This window comes from Arachis stenosperma, chromosome 3 (genome assembly GCF_014773155.1).
Source record: "Arachis stenosperma cultivar V10309 chromosome 3, arast.V10309.gnm1.PFL2, whole genome shotgun sequence".
Lineage (NCBI taxonomy): Eukaryota > Viridiplantae > Streptophyta > Magnoliopsida > Fabales > Fabaceae > Arachis > Arachis stenosperma.
The window spans coordinates 124,139,452-124,147,256 of NC_080379.1; positions in this window are offsets into that span (position 1 = coordinate 124,139,452).

Genomic DNA, 7,805 nt, shown 5'->3' on the forward strand with positions numbered 1-7,805 from the left:
CATGGGACAACTAAGGGTGGAGCACCAAGAACATTCCATCCTCCTCCATGAAATTAGAGAAGATCAAAGAATCATGAGAGAGGAGCAACAAAGGCAAGGAAGAGATATTGAGGAGCTCAAGCACTCCATAAGACCTTCAAGAAGAAGAACAAGCCGCCATCACTAAGGTGGACCCGTTCTTTAATCTCCTTGTTCTTTATTTTCTTGTTTTTCGAAAATTTATGCTTTATGTTTGTCCATGTTTGTGTCTTATGATCATTAGTGTCTTAGTGTCTATGCCTTAAAGTTATGAATGTCCTATGAATCCATCACCTTTCTTAAATGAAAACTGTTTTTATCACAAAAGAACAAGAAGTACAGGATTTCGAATTCATCTTTAAAACTAGCTTAATTAGTTTGATGTGGTGACAATACTTTTTGTTTTCTGAATGTATGCTTAAACAGTGCATATGTCTTTTGAATTTGTTATTCATGAATGTTAAAATTGTTGGCTCTTGAAAGAATGATGAAAAAGGAGACATGTTACTGAGGATCTGAAAAATCATAAAAATGATTCTTGAAGCAAGAAAAAGCAGTGAATACAAAAAAAAAAAAAGAAAGAGGAAACGAAAAAAAAAGGGGGAGAAAGAGAAAAAGAAAGAAAAAGAAAGAAAAAGAAAGAAATAAAGTTGTGATCCAAGGCAAAAAGAGTGTGCTTAAGAACCCTGGACACCTCTAATTGGGGACTCTAGCAAAGCTGAGTCACAATCTGAAAAGGTTCACCCAATTATGTGTCTGTGGCATGTATGTATCCGGTGGTAATACTGGAAGACAGAGTGCTTTGGGCCACGGCCAAGACTCATAAAGTAGCTGTGTTCAAGAATCATCATACTTAACTAGGAGAATCAATAACACTATCTGGACTCTGAGTTCCTAAAGAAGCCAATCATTCTGAACCTCAAAGGATAAAGTGAGATGCCAAAACTGTTCGGAGGCAAAAAGCTACTAGTCCCGCTCATCTAATTTGGAGCTAAGTTTCATTGATAATTTGGAGTCTATAGTATATTCTCTTCTTTTTATCTTATTTGATTTTCAGTTGCTTGGGGACAAGCAACAATTTAAGTTTGGTGTTGTGATGAGCAGATAATTTGTACGCTTTTTGGCATTGTTTTTAGTATATTTTTAGTATATTTAGTTGAGTTTTTAGTATATTTTTATTAGTTTTTAATTAAAATTCACTTTTCTGGACTTTACTATGAGTTTGTGTGTTTTTCTGTGATTTCAGGTATTTTCTGGCTGAAATTGAGGGACCTGAGCAAAAATCTGATCCAGAGACTAAAAAGGACTGCAGATGCTGTTGGATTCTGACCTCCCTTCACTCGAAGTGGATTTTCTGGAGCTACAGAAGCCCAATTGGCGCGCTCTCAACGGCGTTGGAAACTAGACATCCTGGGCTTTCCAGCAATATATGATAGTCTATACTTTGCCCAAGATTTGATGGCCCAAACTGGCGTTCAAAGTCACCCTCAGAATTCCCAGCGTTAAACGCCGGAACTGGCACCAAAATGGGAGTTAAACGCCCAAACTGGCACAAAAGCTGGAGTTTAACTCCAAGAGAAGTCTCTACACGAAAAATGCTTCATTGCTCAGCCCAAGCACACACCAAGTGGGCCCGGAAGTGGATTTTTATGTCATTTACTCATCTATGTACACCCTAGGCTACTAGTTTCCTATAAGTAGGACCTTTTACTATTGTATTTACTTCTTCTGGTCTTTGGAACCTTTTTCTTTAGATCTTTTGATCACTTTGGGAGGCTGGCCATTCGGCCATGCCTAGACCTTGTTCTTATGTATTTTCAACGGTGGAGTTTCTACACACCATAGATTAAGGTGTGGAGCTCTGCTGTACCTCGAGTATTAATGCAATTACTATTGTTCTTCTATTCAATTCCGCTTGTTCTTTGTCCAAGATATCACTTGTTCTTCAACTTGATGAATGTGACGATCCGTGACACTCATCATCATTCTCACCTATGAACGTGTGACTGACAACCACCTCCGTTCTACCTTAGATTGGGTGAATATCTCTTGGATTCCTGATACACGATGCATGGTTGATCGCCTGACAACCGAGTGCTCGCCTGACAAACGAGCCAGCCATTCCGTGAGATCAGAGTCTTCGTGGTATAGGCAAGAACTGATGGCGGCATTCAAGAGAATCCGGAAGGTCTAACCTTGTCTGTGGTATTCTGAGTAGGATTCAATGATTGAATGACTGTGACGTGCTTCAAACTCCTAGCAGGCGGGGCGTTAGTGACAGACGCAAAAGAATCAATGGATTCTATTCCGGCCTGACCGAGAACCGACAGATGATTAGCCATGCTGTGACAGAGCATAGGAACGTTTTCACTGAGAGGATGGGAGGTAGCCACTGACAACGGTGAAACCCTTGCATAAGCTTGCCATGGAAAGGAGTAAGAAGGATTGGATGAAGACAGTAAGAAAGCAGAGAGACGGAAGGGAAAGCATCTTCATACGCTTATCTGAAGCTCTCACCAATGATATACATAAGTACCTCTATCTTTATCTTTATGTTTATTCATATATCATCTATACCCATTTGAGTCTGCCTGACTAAGATTTACAAGGTGACCATAGCTTGCTTCATACCAACAATCTCCGTGGGATCGACCCTTACTCGCGTAAGGTTTATTACTTGGACGACCCAGTGCACTTGCTGGTTAGTTGTGCGAAGTTGTGTTTATGCCATGGTATTGAGCACCAAGTCTTTGGAGCCATTACTAGGGATTATTTGAGTTGTAGTGATCACAATTTCGTGCACCAAGTTTTTGGCGCCGTTGCCGGGGATTGTTTTGTGTATGGACAACTGACGGTTCATCTTGTTGCTTAGATTAGGTATTTTTTCTTCAGAGTTCTTAAGAATGAGTTCTAGTGTTTCATGATGATCTGTTTAAATCTGGCTGGCTGTGAAGCCATGTCTAATCTTATTGGACCGAGTTTTCAACTTATCATCACAAGAGCTTGTTGTTCTCTATCAATCTTGCTATTGGAGCAATGATCTGCTAAGGCTTGGCTGGCCATTGGCCATGTCTAGTGTTTTGGACCGGAGCTTTCTATGAAAGCTTGGCTGGCTGTGAAGCCATGTCTAATTCCTGGACCGGAGTCTTAGACTAGCATTGCAATGATTCCTGGAATTCAAACTAAGAATTCTGAAACCTTTACTTTCTACTTCCATATAATTTTCGAAAAAAGCACAAAAAAAAAATTTCAAAATCATAAAAAACCAAAAATATTTCTTGTTTAAGTCTAGTGTCTCGTTTTAAGTTTGGTGTCAATTGCATGTTTCTGTCTTCTTGCATTTTTCGAAGTTATGCATGTGTCTTCATTAATCTTCAAGTTGTTCTTGATGATTTCCTTGTTTTGATCTTTGAATTCTATTGACTTGAGTATTTTTGTTGTTTGTCATATGCATTCTCATTTTGTTAGTGTCAATAGTATACAAACTGCTAAGTTTGGTGTCTTGCATGCATTATTATTTGATTTTAGATGCATTTTTGATTATTAAAAATCCAAAAATATTTTTAATTTGTGTCTTTTCAAGTCAATAGTACAGGGAAATGAAGATTCAGAACATGCAACAGAGGAATTATACAGAAAAAGCTGGGCGTTCAAAACGCCCAGTGAAGAAGGACAGACTGGCGTTTAAACGCCAGCCAAGGTACCTGGTTGGGCGTTTAACGCCCAAAAGGGTAGAGTTTTGGGCGTTAAACGCCAGAATGTGCACCATTCTGGGCGTTTAACGCCAGGATGGCACAAGGGGGAGGATTTTGTTTTCAAATCAATTTTTTTCAAGTTTTCAAAGTTTTTCAAAATCAAATCTTTTTCAAATCATATCTTTTCAATCAAATGTTTTCAAAATCAATTTCTTTCCTTTTTCAAAGATACTTGCTAACAATTAATGATTTGATTGAACATTTCAAGTATGTTGCCTTTTCTGTTGAGAGAGGTTTAATGTTTGAATCATATCTTTTCTTGTTAGGCAAGTTATTAATTTTTAAAATCAAATCTTTTTAAAATTGTTTTCAAATCATATCATTTCAATCATATCTTTTTAAAAGCATAACTTTCCAATCAAATCTTTTTAATCACATTTTTTTTAAAATAGTTTTCAATCATATCTTTTTGATTTCTAATTTCAAAATATTTTTCAAAGATCACTTGATTTCTTTCCCACTTTTATTTTCGAAAATCAATTAAGTGTTTTTCAAAATGTTTTCAAAATCTCTTACTCAAATTTTCGAAAATTACTTCCCTCCTTCTCACATCCTTCTATTTATGACTAACACTATTCCTTAATGCAAAATTCGAACTCCATCTTCTTTGATAAGTTCGAATTTTCTACTTCTGACTTCTATTTTTCTTTTCCTCTGACACCTCAAGGAATCTCTATACTGTGACATAGAGGATTCCATATTTTCTTGTTCTCTTCTCTTTCATATGAGCAGGAGCAGAGACAAAGGCATTCTTGTTGAAGCTGACCCTGAACCTGAGAGGACCTTGAAGCGAAAGCTAAGAGAAGCTATGGCACAACTCTCTGTAGAGGACCTAACAGAAATCTTTTAACAAGAAGAACCCATGGCAGCCGAAAACAACAACAATGCAAACAATGCAAGGAAGGTGCTGGGTGACTTTACTGCACCTACTCCCGACTTCTATGGGAGAAGCATCTCTATCCCTGCCATTGGAGCAAACAACTTTGAGCTTAAGCCTCAATTAGTTTCTCTAATGCAACAGAATTGCAAGTTCCATGGACTTCCATTGGAAGATCCTCATCAGTTCTTAGCTGAATTCTTGCAAATCTATGACACTGTCAAGACTAATGGGGTTGACCCTGAAGTCTATAGACTTATGCTATTCCCTTTTGCTGTAAGAGACAGAGCTAGAATATGGTTGGACTTACAACCTAAAGACAGCTTGAACTCTTGGGAAAAGCTAGTCAATGCCTTCTTGGCAAAGTTCTTTCCACCTCAAAAATTGAGTAAGCTTAGAGTGGAAGTCCAAACCTTCAGACAAAAGGAAGTTGAATCCCTCTATGAAGCTTGGGAAAGATACAAACAATTGATCAGAAAGTGTCCCTCAGACATGCTTTATGAATGGAGCATCATAGGTATTTTCTATGATGGTCTCTCTGAACTATCCAAGATGTCTTTGGATAGCTCTGCTGGAGGATCTCTTCATCTGAAGAAGACGCCTACAGAGGCTCAAGAGCTAATTGAAATGGTTGCAAATAACCAATTCATGTACACTTCTGAAAGGAATCCTGTGAACAATGGGACAAGTCAGAAGAAAGGAGTTCTTGAGATTGATACTCTGAATGCCATATTGGCTCAGAATAAAATATTGACTCAGCAAGTCAATTTGATTTCTCAAAGTCTGTCTGGAATGCAAAATGCACCAAGCAGTACTAAGGATGCTTCATCTGAAGAAGAAGCCTATGATCCTGAGAACCCTTCAATGGAAGAGGTGAATTACCTAGGAGAACCCTATGGAAACACCTATAATTCTTCATGGAGAAATCACCCAAATTTCTCATGGAAGAATCAAGAGAGACCTCAACAAGGTTTCAACAACAATAATGGTGGAAGAAATAGGTTTAGCAATGGCAAGCCTTTTCCATCATCTTCTTAGCAACAGACAGAGAATTCTAAGCAGAACCCCTCTGACTTAGCAACCATGGTCTCTGATCTAATCAAAACCACTCAAAGTTTCATGACTGAAACAAGGTCCTCCATTAGGAATTTGGAGGCACAAGTGGGACAGCTGAGCAAGAAAGTTACTGAACTCCCTCCAAGTACTCTTCCAAGCAACACAGAAGAAAATCCAAAAGGAGAGTGCAAGGCCATAAACATGACCGAATTTGGAGAGGAAGGAGAGGGAGTGAACGCCACTGAGGAAGACCTCAATGGGCGTGCACTGACCTCCACTGAGTTCCCCAATGAGGAACCATGGGAATCTGAGGCTCAAAATGAGACTATAGAGATTCCATTGGACTTACTTCTGCCTTTCATGAGCTCTGATGAGTATTCTTCCTCTGAAGAGGATGAGTATGTCACTGAAGAGCAAGTTGCTAAATACCTTGGAGCAATCATGAAGCTAAATGACAAGTTATTTGGAAATGAGACTTGGGAGGATGAACCCCCTTTGCTCACCAAAGAACTGGATGACTTGTCTAGGCAGAAATTACCTCAAAAGAGACAAGATCCTGGGAAGTTTTCCATACCTTGTACCATAGGCACCATGACCTTCAAGAAGGCCCTGTGTGACTTAGGATCAAGTGTAAACCTCATGCCTCTCTCTATAATGGAGAAGCTAGGGATCTTTGAGGTGCAAGCTGCAAGAATCTCATTAGAGATGGCAGAAAACTCAAGAAAACAAGCTCATGGACTTGTAGAGGATGTTTTGGTGAAGATTGAAGACCATTACATCCCTACTGATTTCATAGTCCTAGAGACTGGGAAATGCATGGATGAAACCATCATCCTTGGCAGACCCTTCCTAGCCACAGCAAAGGCTGTGATTGATGTTGATGGAGGTGAACTGATCATTCAAGTGAATGAAGAATCCTTTGTGTTTAAGTCTCAAGGATATCCCTCTGTCACCATGGAGAAGAAGCATGAAGAGCTTCTCTCAAATCAGAGTCAAGCAGAGCCCCCACAGTCAAACTCTAAGTTTGGTGTTGGGAGGCCACAACCAAACTCTAAGTTTGGTGTTGAACCCCCATATTCAAACTCTAAGTTTGGTGTTGGGAGGTTCCAACATTGCTCTGAGTATCTGTGAGGCTCCATGAGAGCCCTCTGTCAAGCTACTGACATTAAAGAAGCGCTTGTTGGGAGGCAACCCAATGTTATATTTTATTTATTTTCTTTTGTTATTTTATTTTATTTTGTAGGTTGATGATCATGAGAAGTCACAAAATCAATTGAAAAAGCAAAAACAGAATGAAAATAGGAAGAAAAATAGCACACCCTGGAGGAAGAACTTACTGGCGTTTAAACGCCAGTAAGGTTAGCAGTTGGGCAATTAACGCCTAGTCTGGCACCATTCTGGGCGTTTAACGCCAGAAAGGGGCACCAGACTGGCGTTAAACGCCAGAAAAGGGCAAGAACCTGGCGTTAAACGCCAGAAATGGGCACCAGCCCGGCGTTTAACGCCAGAATTGGCTCAAAATGTGATTTTGAATGCCGTTTGGTGCAGGGATGACTTTTCCTTGACACCTTAGGATCTGTGGACCCCACAGGATCCCCACCAACCCCACCACTCTCTCTCTTCTTCACCCATTCACCAATCACCTCAACACCTCTTCCCCAAAAACCCTTCACCTATCAAATCCCATCTTTCTCCTCACCACTCACATCCATCCTTCATAAAACCCACCTACCTCACCCACTTTCCCTCCCAAACCCACCCATACATGACCGAACCATAAGCCTCCTCCATCTCCTCCATTTTCTTCTTCTTCTACTCTCTTCTTTCTTCTTTTGCTCGAGGACGAGCAAACCTTTTAAGTTTGGTTTGGTAAAAGCATTGCTTTTTGTTTTTCCATTACCATTTATGGCATCCAAGGCCGGAGAAACCTCTAGAAAGAGGAAAGGGAAGGCAAAAGCTTTCACCTCCGAGTCATGGGAGATAGAGAGATTCATCTCAAGGGTGCATCAAGACCACTTCTATGAAGTTGTGGCCTTGAAGAAGGTGATCCCTGAGGTCTCTTTCAAACTCAAAAAGGGTCAACTTTGATCAAAGGTTGG